Below are 18,602 nucleotides of genomic sequence, written 5' to 3' on the forward strand. Positions count from 1 at the left end.
ATGGTTCCCCAGGGAAGACTAAGGAGGTGAATGAGAACCTGTTTTCTCTGCAGCATAATTACTCCCAATGAATAAGTTATAGAAAGGATTTAGGAAGCTCCTGAATTCTTTCAGGAAATCAGAGGAACACCCATGCATCACCTTCACAGGACTGGTCCTACTACAAAGCAGCAAAATGCTGGTGGGATCCACTCTGTGGAAACTCCTCATTCAGGTTCCTTTAGAGGACTCTGCATGGTGTCTTAATGGCCTGAAGGGTGAAGTTGTGGGGACTACAGATCTCCCTCATCTGGTTCCACATTCTTGTGATCTCAGGATAGAATGAGGGTCCAACAGTCATGCTTCATCAACAGGAACAGATAAGCAGATCATTTACCTGGGAGAGGGAAAGCAGCAGCATTCTGTATCTACTGGTGCCCAGTCATCTGAGACCCAAGGAATCTACAAAGAAGAGCAAAACATATTTGTGCATTTGGGTTCCAGCAGCGTGCGAGTGCCTATCAGAACTGTTGGCTGACAAAGAAGGCACAATCACTGATCTCAGAGAGAGCAAAGTCCCGTGAGAAGAAAAACATGTAAGCAAATAAATGACATCTATAAGAGAGGAGTCTATAAGTGATAAGATGCAGATGCAGATTTGAGCAGAGTTGACATTTGAAGATAATCAAACACGCCTAGCTATATGACTAGCAGATGGTTCAAGTGAAAAGAAAGATTTAGGATTTCAAACAATGTTTAGCTTGTCAAAGATGAAAGCCATTGAATTGGGTGTTGCTTACAAGCAGCCAGGGGACAGAGTATCAGCTCGACTCTGACTCCACATCATCTGGCTGCCCTCAGCCACATCCGGGCCTTCACCATTTTGAGCCCCGCCCCATCCCTCAATCTTAATCTCATTATCTGCCTCTTAGTGGTGTAAACCTACCTAGAGCAGACAGTTGCTTAGGTCTTAGATGCAGACTTTTTCTGAGAAGAATATTTAGTCATGGCTGGTGTTTTAAATAGCTTGTGCACTGTGATCATAAACCGAAGACTGGCTTTGGTTTTAGAGTTGTTTTTAGGTTCTCTACAGAGAGCTCATACCATCATGGCCTGCACCCAGAGTAGAAATCTCCACAAGATTCTACTGCCATCTCTCCCACTTCTCCACTGGCCTCTGCTTTTCCTTCCTTACATTCCTCTTGTGCCCCCGTGACTTCATGCCATCCCCACGGCTTGTTCCAAAGTCCCAATTTCAGTCCCAAATACTAGGTCACCCTACTCTCCAGTCTCTGAATGTTGCTGAAGAAGGTCACAGAAACAGGCTTGGACTTCTGTAAATTCAAGCTGATGAACTTCGTCTTGCTTCCCAGAAATACTTTTATTCAGTTTCATTAATTTCTGAGAGCAGGCGTCCTCAGCCTGGGACCCACAGATGCTTAAATCACATGTATAATGATGCATACATCAACAAAGGGCCAACGTATTTATTCATCACCCTTTTAAGAAATCACTGACCCCAAAAGGTTGGGCACCTAAAGTCTGTCCTCATGCCTCAATCTTCTCCATCCTTCTACAAACTTGCCTGGTCCAAGATGCCTCTGGTGCCTCTTACTCACTGAGAAGAGCCAAATGATGTGGTAGGCACCTCCTTATCTAGCACCTTCCAGGCTCACAAGATCCACCATCCCTCCCCTTCTAGAAGGGTTCTTCCTTCTCCTGAGGTCACCGGTTCCTCCTTATGGTCTTAATCTTACCTTCTACTTCCTTAGAAGCCTTGTGCCATTAATTATCTAATGTTTTTCTAGCTCCTCTACCTCTCCCCACTTCCTCTTCCTCACTTTCAGGACAAACTCCTGGCTCTTCTCTACTGCCCCCAACACACAATGGGCTGGGGATGAAGACAGCAGAGATGGACACAGTCCCTGGCTTGCTAGAATGTCCACATAGTCGAGGACATAGACATATAGAAAGGCCAAATGCCAGCAGTCTGCTCAGAACCATAACAGATGGAGCGTGGACGGCCAATGTGAACGCACAGTTCCAACTCCCACTGGGGGCCCAGGAGGCGTGCCACATGAGCAAGGGAGGGCATGGTTGGGTGTAGATACCAGACCAGCCGCTTAGGTCATACCCCAGCTCTACTGTTCTTTTTTTTTTTTTTTTTAATATTTTTTGGTTGTAAATGGACACATTATTTTATGTACTTATCATTATGTGGTGCTGAGGATCGAACCCAGTACCTCCCACATGCCAGGCAAGCACTCTACCACTGGGCCACAACCCCAGCACAACCAGCTCTACTGTTGTAATAGTCATGTGACCTTGGGCAAATTATTTAATTTCACTGGCTTCAGGTCCTCATTTAAAAAGAGGACTGACACATGCGAGAACTGAGCACCTGCCACAGAGTAACCACTATGTGAGTGTGAACTAGTCTTTGAATGTTTATACCAGGCTCTGGACTAGACCCCTCACATACATGATTTCATTTATTCCTCACAACAACTCTAGGAATTAGATATTATTTTTGGTTTTTCTTCCATTTTCAAATAATAGCCTTACTGAAATAAGATTCATATGCCATGAAATTCACCCTTTAAAACTACACAATTTGGTGGGTTTTATCATTAACAGAATTGTGCAACCATTACACTATGTAACTTTAGAACGCTTTCATCATCCCAAGAAGAAACTCTGTACCCATTACCAGTTACTTCCCTCTACCCCCATTTCCCAAATTCTCAGCCATAGGCAACCACTAATTAACTTTCTCACTCTGTAGATTGGCCTATTCTAGACATTGCATCAAATGGAATCACAGAAACATGATCTTTCACGACTAGCTTCTTCCATGTAGCATGTTTTCAAGGCCCATGTGTTAGAACTTTGCTCCTTTTTATAGAAGAACATACCACATTATATCATTGTTCCACTGGCTGATGGCCATTTTGATTGTGCCTACTTTTTTAATATTATGACTAATGGTGCTATGAACATTTGTATAGACATATGCTTTCAATAATATATGATTTCAATAATTTTTTAATGAAGGTAATACAAGTACATAGTTTGGAAAGTCAGATATTACTCCAAGGGTCATTATGAAACAATAGCCTCCTGACAACACCCTCTTCACCTGATTCTCCAGAAACAGCCATTTTCAATAGCTTTAGCTAGTTCTTCTGCTGTTTAGCTCCACATTTCTAGATTCTATGCTTATACTATATATATAGGTTATTTGGATATATATACACACGTAGATAATAAGCAATACTTATATAATTAATATTTCTACTTCCTGCTCAGGAGATAAAGATCTGACCCTCAGCCACTCAGTAACATGTACACACTAATCCTCCTTCCATTCTCCAAAATGGTTTATAACATCTTTTAAATTAAATCATCATTCAGCTTTTACAATGATCAAAATACTCACAATTGAATTACGTAGTACACTACATTTTTTGTATCTTTTTTGTTTGTTTTTATGTACTTACTACTAACACTGGACCAAATTTTTGAATAGAGCTCAAAGAAATAAACACTTGCTCTTTCCCACTTTGGAAAGAATGCCCCCTGGAGATTTCTGTCTTCCTATCTGGTACTGTCCAGTTGCCATCTAGAATCTTCCTTCATCCTCATCCTGGGAAGCCCCTTTGTACCCTGCTGGGCTTATCTCCTGTTTCTGAACCACATCCCTTCTACTTCCTCGGTCTACTTCCTTGTTTCAATAAGCACATCCTCTAGTAGATTCCTGAGAAACAATATCTGGGACATAAATTTCTTGAGACATTTTACACCTGAAAGCTTATGGAGTCTCCCCCCTCTTCTTAGAAGCCCACACTTCTAGGAAGTCATCTTCTCTCAAAATTTTGAAGAAATTATCCCAGTGTGTTCTGGGTTGCAGCGTTGTGGCTGAAAAGTCCCGAGGCCATTCCCACTCCTATGCATGTCATTTTGGTTTTCTTTCTAGAACTGCTTAGGATTTTTTTTTCTTTATGCCTGGTGTTCTGAAATGTTTTGCTGACATGTCTTTGTGCATGTCTGTTTGCCTCTACTGTGCTAGGTACTCAAGGGTCTCTTTTCATCTGGAAATTCAAGTCTTTTGGTTCTGGGGAAATTCTCTGTTTTCTATGTACTTTCCCTGGCATTATTACATTTATTTGCATATTGTACCTCTTGGGTTAATGCTCTAGTTTCCTTTTTTTTCCCTCTTATTTGCTGCCTCTTGGCCTTCCTATTCTACTGCCAGAAGTTTTCGACATTTACTTCAAAATTTCTACCGAATGTTTTATTTCTGCCATTATTATTGAAATTTCTCAGTCCATTTTGTGCTGCGGTGACAGAATTCCACAGACTGTGTAACCTGTAAAGAACAAAAAACCCATTGGCTTATATTTTGAGTGATTCAGAATTCCTAGGTTATAATGCCAGCACCTGGCATGGGCCTTTGGGCTGTGTCATCACATGGCGGAAGGTGAGAGGATGAAGAGCAAGAGGGGGCCAAACGTGCCCTTTTAAGATGCATTAATTCCACCCATGAAGACAGAGCTCTCAAGGCCTAATCACCTGTTAAAGGTCCCACCTCCTAATACTATTATAATGGCAACTAAATTTTAACATGAGTGTTGGAAGGGACAAACACTCAAACCATAGCAATAGCCCAGACTCTTTTTCTCTGAATGTTCCTTTTTCTTTTATAGCCGTATGGGGGGTCAGGATGGAATGGGAAATATCTGTCTGTTCTATATGTAAACTTTCCACCAACCCTTTTTTTTCAGCTCCATCTCGCACCCCCATCTTCAAAAATACGTGGTGCCTCAGAGTCCTGAGCTTTGCTGAATGTCTGTTGTATGAACTGAATTTCTTCTTGCTGGCTTCTCTCTCTCTCTCAAATGTTTTAATCTGTTTTTAAAATTTATTTATTTATTTTTTAGTTGTCAATGAACCTCTTTTTATTTTATTTATTTATATGTGGTGCTGAGAATCAGACCCAGTGCCTCACACATGCTAGGCAAGTGCTCTACCACTGAGCCACAACCCCAGCCCTGGCTTTTCTTATCACAAGCCTAGGGCTCAGTTTGTTACGTGTGCTAAAGCACTTCTCAGAGTCCACCTACTTCATGGCCTCCAACATTCTGCTGACATCTCTTGGGTACTATTGCCTCCTTTGATACAGTCTCCCCTACTCGACTTCGAATTCCTTGAGGTCAAGGGATGATTGTTTTATCACCTTCTAAACACTGTACCGGGCAACTCAAAAATGTTTGTTGAACAAATTCATGAAGAGAACTAAGCTGATACTTGAAGGATGAGATGGCAGGAAAGGGTGGACGCATTCTGTAAGCACAGGGAATGGCAGAGTAAAAGATCATAGGTGAGAGAAAGCAGCGCATCAACAACCTGACGGTAACCTGATATACTGCAGTCAAGAGGGCAAAGCTGGGGGATTTAGCAGAAGCCAGCTTTTGCCTGTGTCATGGAGCTTGGGCTTTGCTCTGAGAATTAGAGTTTTTTAGAGAAGAAGAATAGAATGTGTATGCATGTATGCACACATCTACAAATACACACATACACACATACTCATACACACATATACATGTGTGTAAATACATGTGTATAAATGTTTCTGTATACACAAAGAGATTTATTACAAGGAATTGACTTATATGACTATGGAGGCTGACCATTCTCAAGATCTTTAAGTTGACTCAGCAAGCTGAAGGCCCCCAAAGCCCCTAGTGTAGTTCTAGTCTACAGGCCGGCAGACTTGAGACCCAGGAAGAGCCAGTGTTTCAGTTCAAGCATTTCCTAGGTTAATAATCCTCTTCTCCAAACCATTCCTCCTGAGTTTCCTGTCTTATTGCATGAGTTTCCATCTTATTTGATCAAACATTATTTTAGGTGTTTTGGGCAAGAGTTTATGGATGAAGTTATGGATGAAGTTAATATTTAAATTTGTAGGCTGAATAAAGCAGAGGACAACTCCTAGTGTTGGTGACCTTCTTCCAATTCAATAAAGGCCTGAAGAGAAGGATAAGAGCAAATAAGAGCAAATTCTTCAAACCCTCCCACAGAACCTGACACAGTGCATCTTCCATGGACAAACTCAATACATATTTGTGTAGTTGAAAAGGCAAGCTGACTCCACAAACAATGTGGTACTTAAAAGTTAAACCAAAAAAAAGCAAAAGTAACTACAAATTTTAAATATAAATCTAAAATTCACTCTCTATGATAAGTCTCCCAAAGAATTTATATATGCAGCTGCCACATAAGTGTTGATTTTACATCCATATGATAAGTTTACCATTCCTCTTAGATAACCAGGTAATAAAAGCTAATTATAGTTATTATTGCCGGAGATCATAAAGACGGCTGTTCTTCATGGTAAATTTTGTTTTCCCAAAATGTCAAGCACACAAAAATGTTCTCTCTACACTCTTCCTTAAGTATTAAAAAGTGAAATTCAGAGAATGAGGCGGGCTGTGTCCATTTCCAAAGTAGAAAATTCTCCCACCTGTGGATCATAACAATTCCCTGTCCTCACGGACATTTGCTAACCCATGTGCAGGCACAGCCATTGGAGCAGATGCAGGCTGAAATGAATGTGTGTGCTTGCTTACCTTCAGCTTTCCACGCTGGCACTACCAGATCTCCTCCACTTGCAAACAAGTGGGGAGACCATGTTTCATACTCCCCCAACCACCAAGACTTCAAATAAAAGGGCCCAAAATTTTAAAATAAGGATGCAGAAAAATGAAAGAAAAAGAGTATTTCAATAGAAAAATAAATATGTAAAGTCATAAACCCTTTAACAATGTAAACCTAAAAAATAAATAAATAGGCATGTGACAAACTGATCAGGAAAATATTTGGGGGAGCAGAGTACATGGGAAAAGTAAAAAGTCTGGAATTAGAAAATATTAGACAGAAATTCTGATTCCAGTGTACACTAACAGATCTGGGATAAGGCTTTCTCCTTTCCTTGGCTAAACTTATATGTATATTGGAGGAAATACCATCTGTTTCACAGGGTGACGTCCAAGAATAAATGAGATAATATGTGTTAACATAGCTGACATGGGGTCATCATTAGGAGTGTCAAATTTTAGTTGAGTCTGAATTTTATAAACTGCAATTTACTTAAAAAAAACAAACAGAGCTGGGATTGTGGTTCAGGGGAAGAGCGCTTGCCTGGCGAGTGTGAGGCCCTAGGTTCGATCCTCAGCACCACATAAAAAATAAATAAGTGAATAAAATAAAGGTATTGTAGCCAACTACAAATAAAAAATAAATATTAAAAAATGTTAGTTTAAAAAACAAACAAATATTTCATTACATCATGAAGTTAATTCATTCCATCATTTTGTTTTAAGGTTCAAGCAGGATTTCTTTTGCATCCCCTAGATGCTTAGCCTGGGTGGCTTTACACATCATTTTTAATACTTCCAGAAAATCTAGGGTATAGGTCACAGTTTTAAAAATTTATCTTAAGGTAAGGAAACAGTCCCAGAGGAGAAGTCTGTGTCTTTACAGTTTATGTGCGGCTGCCATATGAAAACATCTATGATCAAGTTCCCCATTCTTTAAATAGAGATATGAATCAGCTGCTAATTCTCTACATACTAGGTCAAAGAATAGTTCACATAGCTTCTGTGAATTCATATGACACAGCTTCCTTATTTCAATTACTCTTAGGACTTATGGAGCAAGAATCCACCCTGCATAATGAAGTGCTAAAGAAGATGCAAAACAAAGATAGCCTGAAAGAATCAGGCAATTCCATCAGTAGAGAGGGAGAAAAAGTGGAGCATTTTGGAAAATTAGTCTTCCAAGTAGCCAGAAACAAAAAAGTTAGGAAACTGGGACTACCGACAAGGGGTGAGGCAACATGGCCAGGCCTGGGTTGGTGTTGATGGGCAAAAGGGACAAGAGGTACAGAGACTGATTGTCTCCTGAGGATAATTGAGAAGGATGAGTCAAGGGTAATCATCTAAGGATTCTGGGAATGGTCCTACAACGGACAGAACTATGGCAATTAAGCAAGATAAAGATGAAATCCACTGGAGCCCGAGGAGGCTGAGGCAACATGAAGACAGCTCAGAGGGCTCTGAACAACTCGAGGCTTGTCCCAGCACAGGACAAGGTCAGGACAGAAGATACAGATCTGAGCTCATCAGTACAGAGGTAACTAAAACCATGAGACAGAGTTAACTCTAGTAGATAGCCCTTAGGTGCAAATGAACAGAAGTGTAAGGACTGACATCTAAATTAGGAAGGAGAAAAAACAAAGCCAATTTAATCAATTTTGGCATGCACTATATTTTTGTAAGAAAAGAATGTTCTCTGTGCCCAGTTAATACCAACAAAGAACGAGGCATGTACACTTTAGATTCTGTCCGTTTCAAGAACACTCATACTCAGAGGAAGGAAATCATGGCTAGAAACAAAGCCCTCGGAACCAGATAGAAATATTAAAATCTCATTTCCAATTCACCAGTGTGTAAGATCTGCTTCCATCAACAAAACCCTGGAAGTATCCAGCAAATCTGTCTTCTACCTGCAATGACCACAACATCTAAATTCAATCTGTCCTTCCTCATCCATCCTATTTTCTGCAAGTTATCAACCACATACTGAGCATACATTAAGAGCAGATGGAGATACCTTCTTCTTTGTGGAGTTCAGTCTAGCACATAGCATCTGCATCCTACCTCTTTTTTTCCAATCCAAAGTATTCAGAATTGAACCTAAGTGGCAATTAACTATCTGTGCTTCTCATCCTTCAGCCATGTAGTTTTTATAGATGAAGGCTGGGTGTTCATTAACCAGCATAGGGATGTCTTCTTTTAAATGAATTTATGTAGTAGGCATCAAATGTGATAAATATGTGAATAGCTCACCACACACTTTAACTCAAGTGGTTGGTCCCTGTGATCACTCTGCAGGGCCTGTCAGTGGTCTGTATGGCAGAGGGTTTCAGCCTTACGAGGCTTCCTAGTCCCTTATGAACTCCAAAGGAATTAGATCACAGGCGGGAAGGGGATTCTTCTCGCCTTGTCTCCCTTCTTATCATTTTTTCAAAAGAAATGAAGGAAGGATAAATGAATGAGAAAATATTTTTTAAATTTTTAAATAAAGCAAGAGAATGAATGAAATGTGGACTCGATAAAACTGTTTTGATAATAGATTTACTGAACCTATTGAACTAACATTGAATTAACATTCATGTTATGAATGTTCAGAAATAAAGCATGATGCTTTAGAATAAGTGTGATAACTCTACCTGTGATGGAAAGAGCCATTAGTGTTTTAATCTTATAAGTCATCCCCTTGCTTGTGGTTTAAGTCACTCTCAGAACCCACAGGGACTCATCATCTAACAAAACTGAATGAAATGGGTTGAGTATAAGTGGCAGGACTGTCTCCTCCTGGAAAAGATATGCCTTGTCTAAAGGTAGCAGGAGAAAGAATGCAAACTTGTTCAAGAAAAATGAAGAAATTGATTTTTTTTCATGAAAAATATTTTTTAAAAATCAGCAAGTGTTTTATAAAATTAAATGTCATGTTGGATATTCTGTAACTGATTCATCCAGAAGTCACCCATTTACCACCTCTGGCCTATAGCAAGTTTGTTATTTGCATGGAAACCCAAACCTTTGTGGGTTTACAAACATTATTGACCTTATCATGCACACTAAATGCAAATAACTTGAGGATGTTGAAAAAACCTAAAAGAAGAGTCATATATTTATAATGTAAAAGAAGAGAGAGAGAGAGCATTTAAAAAATTAAGAATGGTGATAAAACAATGAATATTACTGGTGCTTGTGGGATGAAAGTTTGGATAGTAACAATGGCATTGAAAATCCAATACCAAACCATGCAAGAGTGTTGAAATGGGCTGGAGCTATGCAATCATCATCTTCATCGTCATCATCATCATCATAATCATCATCCAGAACGAGGAGAAAGTCTTTGGTGTGGACAATGTTAATTTGGGACATTCGGAATTTCAGCAATGAACATATGTTGAACAACCAAGCTGTTGCAAGGCACAAATGATTCCAGTGATTCGGAGCCTTTTTCACTAAAGTTTGTGTTGGGGTCCCAGTGTGTGTTCATACACCTATTCATTCTTTCAACAAATATTTGTTGAGTACTTACTGTCTCAGGTACTATCAGAGACACTGGAGAGAGAACACAGCATGAATTAGACAGAAGTTCCTGACCTTCTGTAAATTCTATGAATTTACATTCCAGCTTGGAGAGAGAGACAATGCTTAAGATGATGACTAAATATTTAATATATTAGCTTATTAAGCCTTAGGTAGAAAAAAATAAGTAGGGGAAATAGAAATCTCGGGGTATATAGTGTACATGCCTGGGAAAGGAGGAAGAGTGAGGTTTAACTGAAATTCTAAATAGGGTTCCCAAGAAAGGCTTTCAAAGAAAGTGATATTTGAGTAGAAATATTAGGGGAGGCAGGGCTGACAGTGAGGTTATAGAAGTGCCACAAGCCCTGAAGATATCTGGGATAAGAGATTTCCAGGAGAAAGAAACAAGTACAAAGGTTCTGAGGAAAAGTGTGCTGGTCATTTTCAAGGTCAATGTGATAAAGCCAAGAATGAGGGGTATGGTGGTAGCAGATGAGGTCAGAAAGGCCTGATCATGCATGGTACTGGCTTTTAAAACAGATAACATTGGAAGCCACTGCAGGGAGGGGGTCTAATTGAGGGGGTTACAGAATCTGATATTTTAAAGGATCCCCTTGTCTGCTGTGTCATTATTGAACCATAGGAGAGCCTCGCCAAATGAAGTGAGACCAACTGGATGGTTGTTGCAATATGTGTAGGTAAGAGACAATGGTGGTCTGGAGAAATCTTAGAAAAAGAAACGGCAAGATGACAGCAGATTCTGAGAACATTTGACAAGAGAGCTGATAGGATTTGCTGACAGACTGATTGCTTTGTGGCATATGAGAAGGTAAAGAGTCAAGTTTGAAGCACTGCAAGAGTGAAGTTGACATTAACCAACATGGAGAAGACTGGATGAAGAGCAGGCCTGATAGCAGAGAATAGTAGGTACTCAATCTTAGATCTGTTAAGACAATTAGGGGTCCATTTAGGAAATGCTGAGTAGGCAGTTGGATATACGGGTCTGGAGGTCCATGCTGAAGGCTTGTGTTTGAATTCATCACCATGTAGATGGCACTTAAGCTGGATGAGCTCACCTAGGAATATCAGAGAAGTCCAAGCTCTGAGCTCTGGAGCACTCCAACAAAAGAGGTTAGGAAAATGAAGAGGAATCCACAAAGGACACTAAGAAGGAGCTCCCAGTGAGGCAGGAGATAAATCTGATGACTGTGATGGCTGAGAGGCCTGGCAAGGACAGATCTGAAAGAGGGCACAGGGATTAGCTTTGAAAAGCTGCTGACTGGTGGTAGAATAAAGACAGAGAACTAACCGACCACTGGATGAAAATTACTAGCAAGTGTGTAAAGGTAGCTGATAAACTGATGGAAGAGTGGAAAAAATGCCATTGGAATGGGTTTTCAAAGGAATGAAAGGGGAGAAATTGGAGACCAGAATTTTAAATATAAATTTCAGAAGATTTATTGTAAGGGGACAAGAGAAATATGGTGGAAGGTGGCTGAAGGGGAAGTTGACTCGATCGAGGTTTTTTGGTTGTTTTAAGATGGGAGAAAAAAAAAGTCTGTATCTATGATTCCAGGATGTGTGTGTGTGTGTGTGTGTGTGTGTGTGAGAGAGAGAGAGAGAGAGAGAGAGAGAGAGAGAGAGAGAGAAAGAGATGGGGGAGGGGGGAGAAACAGAAAGCAAAAGAGATTATTCAGCAAGAGACTAGGGAAGATTTGCTGGAGCATTTTTTTGAATAGGAAAGAGATGATGAGATATAGTAAACAAGTAGAGGGCTCGGTGGCATCTAGGAGCAATGACAATTCAACCACAGGATAGAAGAGTAAACAAAGGTTCTGTGAAGTGGGCCTATGAAAATTATTTTGAGTTCCTTAATTTCCTCTGTAAGTGGAGCTCTGGGAGGATTACAGAGAATGGAGGGTGTGTGTATGAAATTATTGCCTAGAAGTTTGGAAGGATGAATGCTTTAGGAGAATGGGGTATGATGGCTGGGCAGTATTCAAAGCCAGCCATTATAGTTTTAAAATAATCTTAACTTTTCATTTTGAAATAGCTTCAGAATTACCAAAAAGGTAAAATAATAGTTAAAAGAATTTCCATACGTCCTTCACCCAACTTTCCCAAACTAGCATCTTACATAATCATTGTATAATACCAATATGGAAATTATCATTTCTACCATTAACTACAGACCTCTTTCAACTTTAGTAGATTGTCTATTAATGTCCTCTTTCTGGATTAGGGTACCAACTCATGAACTTGGTTGTGATATCTCTTTAAATCTGGGATAGTTCTTCAATCTGTCTTTTATCACCTCAACACTTTTAATAAGGACATTCATAGAATGTCCCTCAGTTTTGGCTTGTGTATTTCTTCAGTTTAATTTGGGTATATATTTGGGCAAGAGTATCACAAAAGTGATTTTGTATCTTTCTTAGAGCACTGTATCATAGGGCATGATAATCTGCTAAGGTCTTCCACTTTAAAGTTACTATTATTAAAAATAGGTGACCATGAATTTAAAATAAGAGTATTTCATATGAGTTTCCTCCTGCTACAGTACTGAGTAGGTGGAGAGTTAATTTAATATTGTGGTTTACCAAATGAGTGTCTTAGATAAGGTGAAACCTAAAACAGCTGCAGACATCATCACAGAGGAGGGTAAATTTGCCTTCAAAGAGGAGGGTAAATGCCTCTTGATCATCAGCGGAGACCAAGACAACGGTTATAGAAAGGGCAATGGACCGTTTGTATATAACCTCAAAGAAGAAAAACAGACCTAGTTTTAAAATTTCACAGAACTGATTTATCCCCATCTTTACAGGAAATGCTTCTGGGAACTTCTGAGAAATACTTTAAATCCATTTTAGTCACTCTAGACTAATACACAAATGCACTTGAAAATAGTCTTCTGAAATCGGATCTGTTCGGAGGTTCTAGATTTTTACTTGTTCATCCAACAAATCCTTATTGACCAATATCTGTTCCCACTTGGTGTGTGCAATAGGTGACAGAGTACATAAAAGAGGTGTCAAATATCAAATTAAAACATCCTAGGGACTCCATGAAAAATCAGGTTTTCAATCCCCAGTACTATAATCAATCAATTAAATGAAAATGAAAGTGAAAATATGATCAAATATTCTGAATTTTCTTATATACATGTACCAAACTAAGCATTTTTCTTACAATAAGATCTCAAACCCCTCTTCAGCTTTACACTTTCAAAGAAAGGCAGAAAATGGAAGGAAGTCTGAGGCAAGGTAGGAACTATACTAGACCACATGTCAAGAGATCCTAAATCTATATATATGGCTGGTTCAAGCTGGTCTAGAGACAAGGGTAAGCTCTCAGGCCCTGGAGTTACAAAGGCCTGGGTTCCAAACCTGCTCCTGAATTTATGATCTTAGTGACCTTGAACAAGCTTCTTAATACCTCTAAGCCTCAGTTCCCTTATCAGTAAAAGAGGAACAGAGTACATAATGCTTACATCATAGCACAGCTGCAGGGTATAAATGAGGAAATGCATGATGAATACTACCATGTAGTCCAACAGAGCCTGTATTAATACATTTTATTGTCATTCATTATTAGTCATCTTTCTGGGCTTCATTTTCCAGAACTAAGGACAATCAACCAGACTAGAATTTCTCTAACATGCGTAAGTATATATAAATAATGATCCCAAAGTTCCAGAGTTGTTTTTACCTTTTACACCAGAAAACATAAAACTTGAAATAAACTGCTAATGCAGTTAGATCACAACTATAAATCCAAGCTTAAAACTGAACACATTCACACCCCCAACTCAGTATTTTAATAAGGATAGTGGTGATTTACTGGGATTGTCATACTTAGCCCTGTGGCCTGATGCTGACCCCCAAGGCCAGGTTCTGCCCAGGCTTTGGCCCATGCATTCTGTGCCAGCTCAGCACTTGTTCACTGTCAGTGAACTACTACTACCTTCAGTGACATCATGGGCTTTTCACTTTACACTTACTCCTGATTAAGTCAGAGCTGCTTCTTTAATCACTAGCTCTTAAACATTACGGGAGTAACTTGGCTTCAATTCCAGATTCATTTCAGTACCAATTCCATGGCTTCTCTACTTCAAATGTGTCAGTGGCTCTCTACCACCAGTTGATACCCTGATATTTAAGTTCCTCCCAGACCTTCACATCACCCTTTCCTACTCAATTTCTTCTCTAGTCAAACTGGGATACCTGCTAAGCATCTCTGGAATTTGTTGAGATTTCCTTTGTGGCCAAGTGGTCACAATCTTGGTAAATATTTCATGTATACTGAAGAGAATTCATTTTCTTCTATTAAACACAAATATCTCTACATGTCTCTCAGATCATGTTTAATGACTTATTCAAAAAATATCCTCAGTAATTTTTTTGTTCACCCTTTTATTTTCTGAGAGACATATGTTTTACAAAAAAAAAAAAAAAAGTAAAAAAATCCCCAGGTTAGAGGTGGAATTATCAATATCTCCTTATAATTTTTTCAATTTGTGTTTCATGTATTTAGAAGTTACAAGGTACAGAAAGCTTCATATAGGCAACTCATTTTGACGAATCATATTTTGTGTATCCTTAAAAATGAGCCCATTAGGGCTGGGGTATATAGCTCAGTGGTATAGCACTTGCCTAGCATGAACAAGGTCCTATATTCAATCCCCAATACTGCAATCAATCAATCAATCAAATAAAAGTGAACCCATAAGAGTCTACTTTGTCCAGCATATTATTTGATTAGCCTTTCAATCACTAGGGAGAACAATTTCCTTGACACTGTGCAGGCCAGGGTGTGGATTTCCACTCCCTATTTCATAGAAAGAGTCTTAATTTTGGGCTCTCAGCTTTGTACACAGTGTTTCATCTCAGTTGGTTGCCTACTGTGTAGACTAGACAGCCTGTCTTCTATGGAGGTGGGATGATTCCAGTGTCTACTTCTTAAAAGTCCATTTCCAAATCAGATATCCCTATGGACCACCATGACTTCACCTACAGTTCACATCATTGTCATTAACATCTTTTTTGTTTGCAACACCCAGGATGTCTTTTTCTGTTCATCTCAACTATATATTTAATCTGGCATTTCTACTCATTTGAGGCGGGCAGGAGGCCATCCATATCACTGCTGGTGGCCACATAGACTGAAAGTCCCAGCATCAATTTCTAACTAAAGGAACTACACATGCTTAAATATAAAATAACATCTTTCAAAAGCATACAATGCCATTTTCATGTAACTTACCAACAAAATCAGTTATATGTAGCAATAATAATAGTAGTAATAAGTATGGTACTTCCTTTGGAATCCATTGAGGAATTGACATTCACTGACGATTTCCCAGGCACCAGGTTAATAAGGCACTTTAAGGATGTTCTCATTTAATTTTCACAATAATTTCATATAGAGCAGTGCATTATTATCCCAATTTCATTTACAGGATTGAGTAACTTGAGTAAAGTCATATAATTAGTAAATGGTGGTGCCCATATTTAAACCAGTCTGTCTGACTTTAGGGTCTTCATATGTAACCATTTTATATCTCATATTAAATTGAGGCATTTTAGGTATCCCTAATGTAAAAAGACCCTTAAAAATCACTAAGGAGAACAACACACATTACAATGTAAAAATTAGCAAGGCACTAAGATAAGCCATTTACAACAGAATACATCCAGTAATAAGCACAGGAAAGAATGTTTGAATTTGCTATTAATCAAACCTTGCCCTAATTAAAATAAGATGGAATTTTCTACCTATCAAAGTAATGAAGATTAAAGAATTGCTTAATTCTAGGATCACTTAGAGTAAAGAGAAATGAACACTCCACACAACTAGTGAGAGCTAAAATCAAGATTTCTGGAGGAAAAATATGGAATATTTTATCAAAAACTTTAAAATATTTATGCCATGTAGAAAAAGTTCTCATATTTTTAAGAAAAACAATACTCTATAAAATAGCAATGTAACAGAAAATTTTTAAATTAAAAATATTTAAAGGCTTGTGTGCATTTGTATCTATATAAATGGCTGTAAGCAAATATATTATATGAAAACATTAACATTAGTTATCTCTATATGAGATAAGTACAAGAAATTTTGCTTTTCTCTGTTTTTTTAAAAATGTATATAACTTAATTTTTCCACAATAAACCTCTACAAATTTCATTACTCCCTGTTTTGTGTTTTTTCTTTCTTTCTTTTTCTTCTTCTTCTTTTTTTTTTTTTTTAACAATATCTGGGCTGATGGAAAGTCAAGGTGCTAAGCCTATAAAATCAAAGGCTGATATCAGAAAGAGCAAGGAGGATCTAACCCTATTGTTCTATGGGATGTGTATGGTGTGGATCTGAATGTCCCCCCAAAATTCCTGTGTTGAAAGTGTGGTCCCCAGGAAGGTGCAGAGGCAAGGCTCTTGGGAAATGATCAGATAGCAAGGGCTCTGACCTCATTAGCTAGTTGATCCACTTGATGGAGTAATAATTTGAATTACTACTGTTTCCCTGTTGCTGTGAGCTGAGCAGCTTTCTTCTGCCATCCCTGTCTGCCGTGACAGTTCAGCAATGGAAGTGGCTGACTGTGGACTGGACTAAGACCTCTGAATCCCTGACCCAAAATAAATCTTTCCTCCTCTAAGTTGTTCTTGTCAGGTATTTGGGTTACAGGGACAAAAAGCTGACTAACACAAGATGTCTGAGGTAAAATGTCAAGGAAATAAGAGAGTTGCTAAAAAAAAAAAAAAATAACAATAGAGTTGTCCAAAAAATACAATGTGATCTCTTTATATAAAAGTTATATAAATACTGTACACAGACGTACATACATACAGAATACACATGTGTGTGTAAATATATATATATATATATATATATATATATATATATATATATATATAAATTCTGAAATGTCTCACACCAAACATTTAGAGTTGAGGAGAATACAGAGAAGAATTTCACTTCCTGCACCTTATTATTTTTTCTCCAACAAGAAGAAATTACTTTGATATTAAACATAAGAAAGTTGGGCTGGGGATGTGGCTCAGCGGTAGAGCGCTTGCCTTGCATGGGTTCGATCCTCAGCACCACATAAAAATAAATAAATAAAATAAATAAAGGTATTGTGTCCAACTATAACTAAAAATAAATATTTAAAAAAATAAGAAAGTTGGAGAAGAAACTGATCAAAACCCGTGAAGTATACACATGACTTTGCTCACTAAATCATGGAAATACCAAACTCAAATGCTACCATTAACCAACACTTGATAGATTTTATGTAATGATAAATAAAAATCACCCAGTCTAGTAGAAAAAAACAGAAACAGAATTATAGACATTTGTACTCTAAGACAAGCATAGGTGAAAACAACCAACATATTCAAACATTATTTATTTATACTTATATATAATTGATAATACTAGTTTATGAGCAGAAACTAGCATTGGAATCATAGAACATGAGATGGAAAGATCCTTAAAGGGGGAGGAAACAGGTACATGGAGGCTAACCAACGCAGCTATACTTTTAAGATTGATAAAGCAGATGAAAATGCCCAATAATTTCCTCAGATCCTTTTATAGAAGAGAGCTATACTGGTGCTGACTCTAATTTCTTATGTAAATCTCATGATGGCACTTTTAGGATAAATACCCACTATTTAAAACAAGTAACTCTAGAGAGTATTTTACTAGTTTCATGAGTTTAAAAAAAAAAAAAATCTGGATCTTGTCTCTAACTCACCCTGTCCCCATCAAAAATGTGTCCCTTTTACTTCAGAGACGTACCATCAGATATCTGGAAGAAAGGTGTCTGCTAATTTTTGTGCATTTGGTTCTGAAGGGCGGAGGTCACTTGGGGGAGGTCTAAAGGTCACACAGGAGATAAGGGCTTCTTTCATTTCTGCTGGATTCCTTCACCTCTGTGCTTCCTTAATCTTCAGCCAGAACCTGTCAACTCATTCACAATCCACACCTCCACGGACTGTAGAAAGCTCTTCTACAATGCTCTAAGGCTTCTGCACCTCACAGAAAACACTTCTCTTTGAAAATGACTCTTTCCCCCATGGACATAGTATAAATAAGAGAAATACGCTGATTAAGAAACACAGCCAAAGGTAGTCCTCAGGTATAAGTCTAAAAATCTCAGCTGTTCCAATTCATCACAGCTCATCTTACAGCTAACCATACTAGATTAGAAAAACCAGCCCTTCCAGTTCCTAACTAAATAATTTCTCCTAAGCAAGTGGTGCCAAACCGGATTTATTATATTCATGGTTCTACATTCAGTCACCGTGGTCTGTCGCTTTAGCTCCCTTCAGAATGCTGGTATCATCACACGGTATACCAGGAATACTAGTTTCCTTTATTTTTTTCTTGTACCTTCACTGGGGACATCAAGTATCTCCCAACCACGTACTGCAAACGTCCATAGTGAGTGAGTGTGTA

The sequence above is a fragment of the Marmota flaviventris genome, chromosome 4, assembly GCF_047511675.1.
Source record: "Marmota flaviventris isolate mMarFla1 chromosome 4, mMarFla1.hap1, whole genome shotgun sequence".
Classification (NCBI taxonomy): domain Eukaryota; kingdom Metazoa; phylum Chordata; class Mammalia; order Rodentia; family Sciuridae; genus Marmota; species Marmota flaviventris.